Source organism: Tachysurus vachellii, chromosome 17, assembly GCF_030014155.1.
Source record: "Tachysurus vachellii isolate PV-2020 chromosome 17, HZAU_Pvac_v1, whole genome shotgun sequence".
NCBI classification, from domain to species: Eukaryota; Metazoa; Chordata; class Actinopteri; order Siluriformes; family Bagridae; genus Tachysurus; species Tachysurus vachellii.
The window spans coordinates 19,997,589-20,011,326 of NC_083476.1; the positions used below are offsets into that span (position 1 = coordinate 19,997,589).

A 13,738-nucleotide genomic window follows, 5' to 3' on the forward strand; every position below is an offset into this window, starting at 1 on the left:
ACAGGGAATAAACAATTTGTCTAAATTTATATAGCAATCAAGCCTGACCTTTTTTTATGCGTCACGTTATACAGGGCACTATGAAAGGAATCAAAATCAGAATCAGAATCAGAAAGAGCTTTAATGCCAGGTATATTTTCACATACGAGGAATTTGTTTTAGTGACAGAAGCTCCACAGTGTAACAGAATGACATTGACAAGACATGAACACATATATAATATAGACAGTTTGTATGTACAGTGGAAAAATGTGCAAATGAAATATACATAAGTAAGTATGTGTTTTAAGTAAATAATGTAAGAATAGTGTTGTGTGTTCTGTGTGTGTCAAGTGTTCATCAGATGGATTGTTAATATTGTTTATATATGTAACATGTTAGATTTGAGTTAAACCCACAGTGTTACATACATAAACGACAAGTTTGTTCAAAATCTTAATATCTATATTATCATTAGTCTTCATTGCAATGAAATATTCATTTGAATCTGATGTAGTACGTACAGTGTGGCTTTAATGTCCAGGCTTTTAACGTACTTCCGCTACGTAATACACCGGGTCACGTGGTAGTACTTTTTTTACAACCAACTCACGTAACAAAAAACTGGTAAGTTGCTGAATCGTTATATTTTTTAGCTTTAAATAGACCTCAATTTGTGTATATAAGTATATGTACAGTATATAGTCTTAACACTTTAAAATAAATTCTTTACTTAGCATTCATAGGTAATCTTCAGCTACCATTGTATATTTCTTTAGTGATCATCAGGCGTCGACGATCTGAATGCTTTGTTTTATTTAGCACTTCTTAGCCAGTTAATGCTACACCGATAAATATATCTACGTCCATGCTAGCATGATAACCTCTGTTCGGTGCTAATTGTGACGTTAGGAGCTAATTCGAACTGTCGGTAGTGTAATAGCTATAAAACAGGTAGAATAAAACTACACAGATGAATCAGTTTCATTCATATTTTGTCATTTTTAACTGTTATAGCTTTTTTATATTTTTTTTAATGTGACATTATTCACTCTTTTGTAGTATTACTTCTGTAATGTTCTGTAGAAGTAAAACATTACAATTAAGTGCTAATGTCTTGGTTAATCATTAACCCTTGTATGTTGTTTGTATTTTTGTTACTCAGCCAGTGTTCGTGGGTCTCCCTGGGACCAGTTGCATTTTTGGGTTTTTAATTCAACACAATCAAAAATTTGATGTTAAAATACTCTACAGATGTTTACTTCGTCCCAATTACAAGCAATATAAACAGCATATATGGTTAATATTTGCCCTTTAACTTTATTACATCACATTTTTTAATATAAGTGCTACTCGTTTTTCGTTACTTTTTTAATACGAAAAAAAAAAGAAAATCAAATTTAATCAAGCTATGAGTGGAAAAAAAAATCAAAACTATTGATCTTTATTTATTTGAACTTTATTTGAAATTTAACTCATTCAGGTCAGTTAACACAACACAAGCTGAACACATACAGTAACCATGTCAGTCTAGACACATCAGCCCCATTGAACACATTTCCTTTTCATACAGTACCAGCCTATACAACACATGAGGGGCAGAGTTTTACTGTGTGTGTGTTGCACTATGTATTTCTTGCACTTAGTGCATGTATATTGTATTTTTCTGTCTATCTTGGGTCCACACACTTCGCAGCTCTTTCTTTTTTCTGCTGGCCGCAACCTAGAATAATGAAAAGATCAGGAATTTATTTTACTAACCCCTCTCTCTCTCGCAAGACATGAGTGACAGACATGTGCAACAGCATCACACACTTACTGCAGGTTTTGCAGATGGTGGTTCTGTAGGTCGGGTGAATGGGGCACCAGCATTCTCCATTCTCCAGCATGATGGCCGCAGATTCTGGGGTTCTTGGAACATGTTGTCGTCTCTGGATTTGACGTCTCACCAGTGCCTTTCTCAGTTCTTCCAGAAACAGGTGTCTCCTCTGGAGCTTCCCTCTGTTCCACTCTGGATTCAGTGCCATCAAGATGAAAAAGGCATTGTACGCTGAGATGTCCAATATGTCAAAGAATATCACCAGTGGCCAGTGTAGGGTCCTCCTTTTGCAGCTGTAGGCAGTCACCACCTTTGATGTTGTCCACCCCTCCTTTTGTGGCATTATAATCCATAAAGATCTCTGTTTTTTGATGCTCCTGGCCACAGATTCTATCATCCCTGTGCAGTGTACTCATAAGTACCACATTCTTGCCTTTCTTTGGCACATAGGACACCAGGGCTGTGTCAGCTGTGTACACAAACATGAGGTTAAATTTGATTAAATTTTATTATCATTGCACATGGGTACAAGACAACTAAATGCAGTTAGCAATTAACCTATGTACAGTATTGTGCAAAGGTTTCAGGCAAGTGTGAAAAAAATGCTGTAAACAAAGAATGCTTTCAAAAATGGAAGTGTTAAACATTTATTTTCATAAATGAACAAAATGCAGTGAATGAACAAAAGAGAAATCTAAATCAAATCGATATTTGGTGTGACCGCCCTTTGCCTTCATAACAGCAGCAGTTCTTCTAGGTACACTTGCACACAGTTTTTGAATGAACTCGGCTGGTTCCAAACATCTTGGAGATCTAACCACAGATCTTCTGTGGATGTCGGCTTTCTCATATCCTTCTGTCTCTTCATGTAATCCCAGACGCACTCGATGATGTTGAGATCAGGGCTCTGTGGGGGCCATGCCATGACTTGCAGTACTTCCTGTTCTTATTTACGCTGAAGATAGTTCTTAATGACTTTGGCTGTATGTTTGGGGTCGTTGTCCTGCTGCAGAATAAATTTGGGGCCAATCATACGCCTCCCTGATGGTATTGCATGATGGATAAGTATCTGCCTGTATTTCTCAGCATTGAGAACACCATTAATCCTGACCAAATCTCCAACTCCATTTGCAGAAATGCAGCCCTAAATGTTCAAGCAACCTCCACCATGCTTCACTGTTGCCTGCAGATACTAATTATTGTATCGCTCTCCAGCCCTTCGACGAACAAACTGCCTTCTGTTACAGCCAAATATTTCAAACACCTGCTGCCAATTTTCTGCACCCCAGTTCAAGATATTGTTGGAATATTATGACAAATCCCTTAATACACACTTGCTGTGGGTTGAAACAAACCTGTGAACCTGTGAAATTTATCTTAACAATAAAGTCCGTTGTTTCTAAGTCTTGATTAATAGAAATCTTCATGAGAATTGAAGAGCTGACTGATTAAACACTGATGGGTTAGTTTTTTTCCTCTTATATTGATGGGTACAGACTTCGGGACTAGAAAGTTGTGTTTGAAAACATTTGACATTGTGGCTTCACTTTGTGAAGTGAAACCTGAAACTACCCGAAGTACATCATACTACAAAGTGCAGGTACAGATGGAGCTCAAAACCACAAGTTGACTAACACACGTTAGTGTAGGACTTTTCCTGTGTTATGAGTTGCACAGCACAAAAATAATCTAAGGGTTTGATCTTCTCACTGTTGTTACTTTACTGTCGGTATAAAAAAATCTAATTAAATGATTAAATAAAAAAAAATTCTAAAGATTTCTATGAGCAGAAATTTCACACTGCCTAAATTTTACATCACAAATGCTTAATGACAAATGACAAAGAAAAACGTTTCTGATGGACTGTTTATAGTTTATAACATCTGATTGTCTTGTTGTTTTTTTGTACGGTGTCCTTGTGTTAAGAAAGGCTCCTTTAAATAAAATGTATTATTATTATTATTATTATTATTATTATTATTATTATTATTATTATTATTATAATTATCTAAAAAATGCAACAAAAAAAATGTTGCTGTGAAGAAAGTATGAAGTTTCCTCTAAATTGACTTTTACTCTTTTTGATTAAAAAAGGGATGAAAAAATAAAATAAAATGGTTCATAAATATAGAGTAATATGAAAGTTGTGAACAATGGGTAATATGAAATATGCAGAACATAAAAGAACAAAAAAAATTTACCACAGGAAAGAAGAAAAAAAGAAAGCACCACGTGTAATTGCAATTTCCGCAGTTGAGAACTGAACTGAGTCACCAGAGAACTGAACTACACCTAACCAGGCTTCTTAAAGAACGACCAGCTTCTATTACTTTATTCCCCCAGTCACTATTTACTCATTTCACATGGAGACTAAACTTCCAACAGAAATCATCAGTTCTTTTGAAAAAGGCTAAAGACAGGAACAAGCTTTAGCAGTAGGAAAGCTGTGTACGACAATGGTGAGCTACATAGCCTTAAATATGATATTTATATATATATTACACATGTATACATTTTTGCTTTAAACTCACTTTAACTAACAGAACGCAAATATCATGTACTTTAATTCCTAACGTTCCTAATCGAGTTTGTCTCGACTTCTCAGGACGTCATTTATGTGTTCATTTGTAGTCGAGAGGTGTTTATTGTTACCAAGTGTTCCGGTTTTGCTTTTAAATCTTATGCAGTGATTTGCACATACACGAGTGTTAGCCATCAATAGTTATGAAATTTAACTGAAATATTTAATACGATATTCAGAATGTTAAAGTTTTATACATGGATTAGTTTTGCATCGTCATGATAAGTCTGTGTTTGTTAGTGCTTGTTAGTTTTAGTCATATTTAGTCATTCACATATCTTTTTTGTTAGTCTTAGTTTTAGTCGACTAAAAGTCTCGTCATTTAAGTCTAGTTTTAGTCAAAAGAAAACTCAAGGTATCTTAGTCAAGTTTTAGTCGACAAAAAGTCTTTTAATTTTAGTCTAGTTTTAGTCAAAAAATTGTAGTTTGACCACATCTGGAATCTATTGTAAGAATAAATACAACGAGGCCTCATTAAATGCAATAATATCAGGAACACAAGTGTTATAGTGGAAATAAATAACTTAATGAAAAGCCTAAGATCAAAACTGTAGGTGTATATAAATATATATATATATATATATATATATATATATATATATATATATATATATATATATATATATATATATATAAAGTAAATTACCAACTTAATGCAAGTTATACATGGTATTGATGTATTGATGATATTTGGAGCAATATTACATGTAATTGTTAAACTTGACTCCCTTACATATACATTTGCTTTTAAGCCTAATTATTCATTTTGATTATGATGTCATTGTGACAGAGGCGTGGGAAGAGGTTTCAGGTTGGGGGTGCTGAGTTTTTTCTGTCACCACTTTTGAATAAGAAACAATATCGAGGCTATAAAACTTGTCAAAACTCCGCAAATCACAAAAGTATCAGTGAGAAGTTGAGAACACTTGTTTAAACAGTGCATATACACTCGAACTTGACTGCACATCACATTTTTACTTTACTGATACTGCTTTTAATCGTAATGCAAAGACCAGTCATCGGGACATAAGCTGTCATGTACAATAAAAGAGCCTGCGCAGTGACAGGAAATATAATTTAACACAAAAGGCCTGACTAGACCAGGGGTGGACTTGTGCTCAGGATTTTTTATTTATTTTAATTATTTTTTTTTTTTTGAGCGGCGTGTGGACGAATTGTTTGTACGCACACACTATTTTATTTCTTGATAACAGACCGCTGCGAACTATAACACACCGTTGCCATGAAAAACAGAGCGTTGCCATGGACACACAGGATTCTAACTGTAGAGACAGAGCGCACTATTTTCTTTAGCCGAAACAATACAATTGTTTTTAAATCAATAAACTTCTTTTTAAATCATCATTTTGTGTCAAATTATTGATTTATTTGGTAGGTAGCAATATAATAAGCGGGATCCGCTTCGCGGACCTGTAACTTGAGCAACAGCGAAGCCGCGAACTCGTTGTGAATATTTTAAAGGCGTAACAGCTGATGAAAAAGCAGACACAATTGTAGACGAAAATGAAGAGAGATTTTATCTTAGTTTTTATTTTATACAAAACATTTTCGTCTCGTCTTTTTTCGTCAACCATAATGCATGTTAATTTAGTCTTGGTCAGCGTTTTTGGACAGTGGTGCAGTCTCGTCATCGTCTCGTCTTAGTCATGAAAAAAAAGGTTGTTGACGAACATATTTCATCTCGTCTCGTCTGACGAAATTAACACTATCAGCTACCAAGTAAAATATGTGCAATTGTTGTACTAGCCGATAAAAACTGCTAGTTATATGAATATACAGAGAATATACGTAAGATATTGTTGGAATATTATGACAAATCCCTTAATACACACTTGCTGTGGGTTAAAACAAAAGAAATTAGCAATAAATATAAATTGTTTTCATTCCATTTTTTTATTTTTACATTTTTTTGATTGAACAATTTGATTAGCTGACAAAAACTAATAATATAAATAACACCCAGCCGACTATGTAGACATTAAATCGATCTCGAATGTGCTATAAGGTTGAGTTAGGAAGCCATTTTAAAGAAACGTACGAGAAATAAGTCGATGATGGAGTGCACTAAATGTATTTAATCTAATTAGTGTGTAGAAAAAAAAATATTTCAGATAAATTCTTGCCCATGATGAAAAATAGCAATGTTGAAAAACAGTTAGTTGAGAAAATGGTCAGTGTTCATTATGTTATGACTCATTTGGACTCGTTTATGACTCATTTTGATTCGTGGACTTTAGGCATTTTGTACTGAATAAACAATAACGAATGCAAGTTCTAAACAAATGTCAGTAAAGTACGTTGAGAAACAAGAAGTGACATTACTGATTAATTAAGTATTAATTTAGTTTAGTTTATTAACCAATGAGGGCGCTTAGAACTACTACTACTACTAATGATGATGATGGATTTCAGGGCTGTTTGCTGAACAAGATTCAACGTTTTTGCTCTCCTTCAGCTGAACAGGTAACTACGCTGCTTTTTTACTCATTACATTCATCATGTAGAGCATTTAGCAGATGTCTTTATCCATGATGATGCACATAGGAGGTGCTGGCAGGTATTTTCGCTCATTCAAAGTCATGTGCCAGGTTACTGTTATCAAGTAATATGTTCTATTTATACCTGCCCTGTTGTTCCTGTGTCTTATTTGTCTCGGATTGTGTTAGGCAATGTTTATGGTTCGTCTCGTTACGTTCTGCATTTTCTGCCTGTGAAGCTCATCAGAAAGACGTGACACTCAGGATAGTTCACAAGATTTACATTTATGGTATTTGGCAGAAGGCCTCATCCAGAGATACTTACATTGTATTGCATTTGTCTTTTGCAACATGGCATGAATCTCTCTCTCTGTGTCTCTCTCTTTGTCTGTCTCTCTCCCTTGTTCTCTCTCTCTCCCTCACTCTCTCGTTCTGCCTCTGCCTCAAGACTGAGAGAGACTGGGAAATAAAGCAAGAGAAAGGGAGAGAGAGAGAGAGAGAGAGAGAGAGAGAGAGAGAGAGAAACAGACAGACAGACAGAGAAAAAGAGAGAGAGAGAGAGAGAGAGAGAGAGAGAGAGAGAAAGAGAGAAAGAGAGAAGGAGGGCGAGACAGAGAGAGGGTTAAGAGCCTTGCTCAGGGGCCCAGCAGTGGCAGCTTGGTGGACATGGGATTGGTAGATCCATCAACAAGATCAGGGACTCACTGGTAGTTCATGTCCTTCTGGGATTCTCTTAATTTACTCACCTGCACCATTGAGAGCGAACTGACGGGTAGCATCACTTCCTGTTTCGGGAACAGCACCATGCAGGACAGGGAGCACTCCAGAGGGTGGTGCGGTCAGCTGAATGTGCCATCCACACCGAGCTCCCTGACCTGCAGCACATCTACAGCACACGGTGCAGGACCAGGGCCAGGAAGATTGTAAAGGATCTCAGCCATCACAACAATGGACTCTTTTCTTTGTTGCGTTCATTCGGAGTTTAAACCAGGAAACACCCAGGATCTAATACTGGACCCCTCCCTCCATCTTCACTGTTTTTCTGCACACCTTTTTTGTACTCTCTCTCTCACTCATTTTCTACCGCTTATCCGAACTATCTCGGGTCGCGGGATCTCAGGAGTCATCGGGCATCAAGGCAGGATACACCCTGGATGGAGTGCCAACCCATCGCAGGGCACACACACACTCTCATTCACTCACGCAATCACACACTACGGACAATTTTCCAGAGATGCCAATCAACCTACCATACATGTCTACGAAGGAAACCAGAGTACCCGGAGGAAACCCCCGAGGCACGGGGAGAACATGCAAACTCCACACACACAAGGCGGAGGCGGGAATCAAAACCCCAACCCTGGAGATGTGAGGCGAACGTGCTAACCACTAAGCCACCTTCTTTTTTGCACTATGACACTAACTCTGGACTTGCGCAGCACAGTGCCACTTTATACACACCATACTGCACATGGACACTTTAAAGACAATCATTAAAACCATACACATTTATATATATATATATATATATATATATATATATATATATATATATATATATATATATATATATATATATACATATATTTTTCACATATATTTTCATATATTTTATATCTACCTCCTTTTGGTTTTATTTTTATCCTTCATTCCATTCCTTTTTATGCTTGAACACCGGACAGACGTAAAAAGCATCGCACTGCATGTCGTACTCTGTATGTATGTGTGTGTGACAAATAAAATTTGATTTTATTAGGATTTGATTCAGCAAGTGTTTTACTCTAATAGTAAATAAAGAACAAAGAACGATCATAAGGTTGAGTTTTTTTTACCGTCACCTACAGATGCAGGATCCATCGAGTCCACCATATTTTCTTAGTGACATGCCTTTCCCACTCGTAATTACGACTTTGATGGAACACTTATGGTGGAAAGATAATTAAAACAGTCTAATTACTGTGTTAAGGTTTTTTTCCCCTACTGGTTTATAATGGATCTAGTCTTGTTAATTAAGCTCATTAAGCTGAGATGTAAACCTCTTAATCTCATCAGATTACTTAATCAATCGGATCACAGAATAAAGACAACATTCATGCATACAAACGGTTTCATTCTCATGTTTGAATGTAGGAATTTTTCTCCATGTTTTATAGCTTCCTGTGCAGTGTGTGGACGACACGATGGGATTAAACGCCGTGATCGTCTACGGAGATCAGGAATTCCTGATGCTGCTGCAAGTAAGATGCCTTCTGTAATGAGCGCTCTGTTTAAACCACATTCAGATGCTGTAAGAGACAAATGCTGTACAAAGAGAAACTGCATTCTGGGTGTTGTACTGCCTTGATGCTTCTGAGATGAGGAAGAGTTAAATTCTAAGAAATTTACCATCAGATGCTACATCCTTTGTTTCCACCATGTTTACTTACGGACACGTCTCCGACTTGGGAACTCGGTGCTTACAGACATTCCAGTTTAACCCTCATAATGACAGCGTTTTTGTTGTTCTTTTATGTTTAACTTGTAAATACAAATGAAATGTTTCCTCTCTCTTTCTAGGAGAGACAGCAACCGAGATGGAGAGAGAGAGTGAATGATTTGAACACACAACCTTCCTATCCAAATTCCTAACCACTAAGACACCAATCCCCTGCCTGAGTCTGTGAACCATAGAATCTGAAGACAGTCAATGGAAGACAGTCAAAGGCAACAATGGAGACCTTAAATGTTTTATTAAATGTGTCATTTAATAAAACCTGATTTATGTGAAGTATCTAGTGAAGCTGTATTCTGTAGTATTCTGTATTCTGTAGTATTCTGTATTCTGTATCAGTGGGTTGTAGAAGAGGTTCTTATATGAGAACAAACGCAGCTGGGACGGGATTTAAAATAAGAGTTACTTACACTCACGGGCGCACGCAAACTCGCACTTGCGCACACAGACACTCGCGCACTCACTCACTCACTCTCGCAGGTGCTTGCACACGCGCACACGATCTCACATTCACACACTCTCGCAGGCACTCACTTACTCTCACAGGCACTCACTAACTCTCGCAGGCACTCACTTACTCTTGCAGGCACTCACTTACTCTCACAGGCACTCACTTACTCTCACAGGCACTCACTTACTCTCACAGGCACTCACTTACTCTCACAGGCACTCACTTACTCTCGCAGGCACTCACTCACTCACTCTCGTAGGCACGCACTCTCACAGGCACTCACTCACTCTCGCAGGCACACATACGCTCTCACAGGCACTCACCCACTCTTGCAGGCACTCACTCACTCTCGCAGGCACTCACTCACTCTCGCAGGCACTCACTCTCGCAGGCACTCACTCTTGCAGGCACTCACTCTCGCAGGCACTCACTCACTCTCGCAGGCACTTACTCACTCTCGCAGGCACTCACTCTCGCAGGCACTCACTCACTCTCGCAGGCACTCACTCACTCTCGCAGGCACACGCACTCACTCACGCTCTCTCACAGCCGCTCACTCACTCACTCTCGCAGGTGCTCGCACACGCGCACACGCTCTCACATTCACACGCTCTCGCAGGCACTCACTCACTCTCGCAGGCACTCACTCACTCACTCTCGCAGGCACTCACTTACTCTCGCAGGCACTCACTCACTCACTCTCGCAGGCACACATACGCTCTCACAGGCACTCACTCACTCTCGCAGGCACTCACCCACTCTCGCAGGCACTCACTCACTCTCGCAGGCACTCACTCACTCTTGTAGGCACTCACTCTTGCACTCACTCACTCTCGCAGGCACTCACTCACTCTCGCAGGCACTCACTCTCGCAGGTACTCACTCACTCTCGCAGGCACTCACTCACTCAGGCACTCGCTCGCAAGTGTGCACTCGCTCGCACTCACGCGCACTCACGCACAATTCAGAGATGCCAATCTGCCTACAGCGCATGGCTCTGGATTGAGGGAGGAAACCAATGGAAGCAAGGGGAGAACATGCAAACTCCAGAATCAGAGTTTTCTGTATCTATTATAAATCTTTTAAAAATTACCTCAGATTTTGGGCCAAGACATCGTATGGCGTCATCACAACACATATTTAGCCATGTTGGAATCACGTGCATAAGACCTGAGTTCAGCTCTCATAAAAAGTAATTACTGTACACGTGTCTTCACTGGTAGGAGTTATCCTGTGCCTCCAGTTTCACCAATACAAGTAGTTAAATACACAAAAAAACAAGGATTTTCATCCACAACAAATCATCTGAGATACAATCATGCTCAGGAGATATCAAGGAGTTTTATTATTATTTTCAAGTAAGAAACATGTGGAATACACACATTTTAAATCATGACACAAACTGCATTTAAATAGAAAAGTATTTAAGTCTTCACCACTGGCCCTGTTGCTGCTGCCGCCGTTACACCAGTAAGACTTCCAAAGATTCTTATACTAGTGCTACAAGAAAAGTGGGACACTGCAATCCATCAAGCTACAACTTCTAATTTGGTCCTTAGGGCTGTAAAATTGCACTGAATCACTTCTATATATCTACTGATACCCATCGATTTAAACTGAGTAATAATAGCGCCCTCTTGTGGAGAATCTTCATCTTGCTAAACATGAGGAACTATTACAAAAGTACATTGATGACACTTCAAGAATATTAAAGTCTAAAATAAATCATGTTTGAGTTTTGTTTGAGTTTTGTTTACAATCCCTGGAGACTAGACATCTGACTAGTAGATGCTAAACCATTAGCTAGCTGATTGACTGACCGACTACCCAGTTACGTCTCTAAAGCGACACGTTACAGAATTAAAGCTCTGTAATGAACCAGAAGTCACTTTGACGTTCAGAAGTTAAATCCTTGCCACTATGACCTATACAGTAATGTGTGAAGCTTTTTGCTAGATAGCTAACAAAGTAGCTAAAAACAGAACATGCATTATTTGCACTGTATATATATATATATATATATATATATATATATATATATATATATATATATATATATATATATATATATATGCTTAAAGCACTCTTGAGAAACCATGCATGGACTGTAGTTCCAAGTTCCTGTCCATGTTTTTTGCCTCTTAAATACCACAAAGCATTCCAAGAAGACAGCAAAGGCTTATGTTATGCCTCAGCTGTAGATTTTTAATCTTTTAGTCCTGAAAGTTAAGTTGCATGACTTAAAGGCAGTATTTTTGTACTATTATTATTATTACTATTTATTTTAATGTATGCCTTAGTTTTGATATTTTAAAAAAGTAATTTGAAAGTAATTTATTTTTTTGTTTTTGCATCTCAGAAAAGGGTTCATTTAAAACCCAGAATGTTTGGCACTTAAATGTACTTAATTCTTCTCAGTCAACTTTGTCATTGTTCACAGTACAAGTACAGACAGAGAAACAATGGGAAATATCTAAATGTTTACTTTTGATAGAAAATATTGTTGTATGCATTACATACTATGCATTTAAAAAATAAAAGTTAATTTCAGTCAGGACCACTTTGTCAAATGGGGATTTATTAGATTTACATTTATGGCATTTAGCAGACACCCTTATCCAGAGTTACTTACAACTGAGCAATTGATGGTTAAGGGCCTTGCTCATGGGCCTTGGCAGCTTGGTCCTGGGGTACAAACCCATGACCTTCCGATTACTAGTCCAACACCTTAACCACTGAGCTACCACATCCCATAGATGATATGCATACAGTTAGTGTTGGCGGTATGGTTCTGTTCTGGGCAAAAATCCACACGCCCGTCCGTGCACATGCACGGACAGAGCAGGGAGGGCAGCAACTAGAAAATGAAATAGACCCCCGTATAACAGCAGAACCATTAATCATGCATAGTATGAAAAATAAATAAATAAAGAGAGAGAGAGAGAGAGAGAGAGAGAGAAGAAGAAACGAATACATGATGAAGAATTATAACATAAACTGGTACACGAACAACGGGTTCCGGCTAGGTGGAGTCGGGTTTGGAGGAGGGAGTTTAAATCGCGGCTGCAACGATGCGGCTCAATGAATGGGAATTTAAAGGGTCGTATAATATGGATGTCGTAACCGGATTGGTGCGCGTCATGAACAGCTGATTATCAGCTGATGCATGCTTGACGATGTCGCCTGCCTGAACTAACGCGATGCTTGATTTTTCTAAAAAAGGAAACCAATTAGTTGTTTGTTTTAAGAGACCCGTCTTATTTTATATTGCTCTTTAATTAAGCAAAAATATATTTTATTCGATTACTCGATTAATCGATGAAATTTTCAGTAGAATAGTCGTTTACTAAAATCTCCCATTACCTGTCTCCCCTATTCCCAGTCACCCCTGCCTGGTCCCCATTCCCAGTCACCCCTGTCTGGTTCCCATTCACAGTCACCCCTGCCTGGTCCGCATTCCCAGTCACCCACATTCCCCATTCCCAGTCACCCCTGCCTGGTCCGCATACCCAGTCACCCCTGCCTGGTCCCCATTCCCAGTCACCCCTGCCTGGTCCCCATTCCCAGTCACCCCTGCCTGTTCCCGATTCCCAGTCACCCCTGCCTGGTCCCCATACCCAGTCATCCCTGCATGGTCCCCATTCCCAGTCACCCCTGTCTGGTCCCCATTCCCAGTCACCCCTGTCTGGTTCCCAGTCACCCCTGCCTGGTCCGCATACCCAGTCACCCCTGCCTGGTCGCCATTCCCAGTCACCCCTGCCTGGTCCGCATACCCAGTTACCCCTGCCTGGTCCCCAATCCCAGTCACCCCTGCCTGGTCCCCATTCCCAGTCACCCCTGCCTGGTCCCCATTCCCAGTCACCCACATTCCCCATACCCAGTCACCCCTGCCTGGTCCCCATTCCCAGTCACCCCTGCC

The 13,738-nt window shown here is 39.1% G+C and overlaps 2 long non-coding RNA genes across 2 annotated transcripts in view; both read left to right on the plus strand.

Annotated features, from left to right (window-relative positions):
* Window positions 1–4,039: 4,039 nt before the first annotated feature.
* The window catches only part of LOC132860304 (uncharacterized), a 35,830-nt gene continuing 26,131 nt past the window's right edge, over window positions 4,040–13,738 (plus strand). Inside the window, exons 1-2 of the long non-coding RNA XR_009649803.1 lie at window positions 4,040–4,257; window positions 6,813–6,863. This is a non-coding gene — a long non-coding RNA (uncharacterized LOC132860304). The remainder of the gene's footprint in view (window positions 4,258–6,812; window positions 6,864–13,738) is intronic.
* Window positions 8,514–9,644, plus strand: LOC132860307 (uncharacterized). Its single transcript, XR_009649806.1, has 2 exons — window positions 8,514–9,114; window positions 9,434–9,644. It is a non-coding gene; the product is annotated as an uncharacterized LOC132860307 (long non-coding RNA).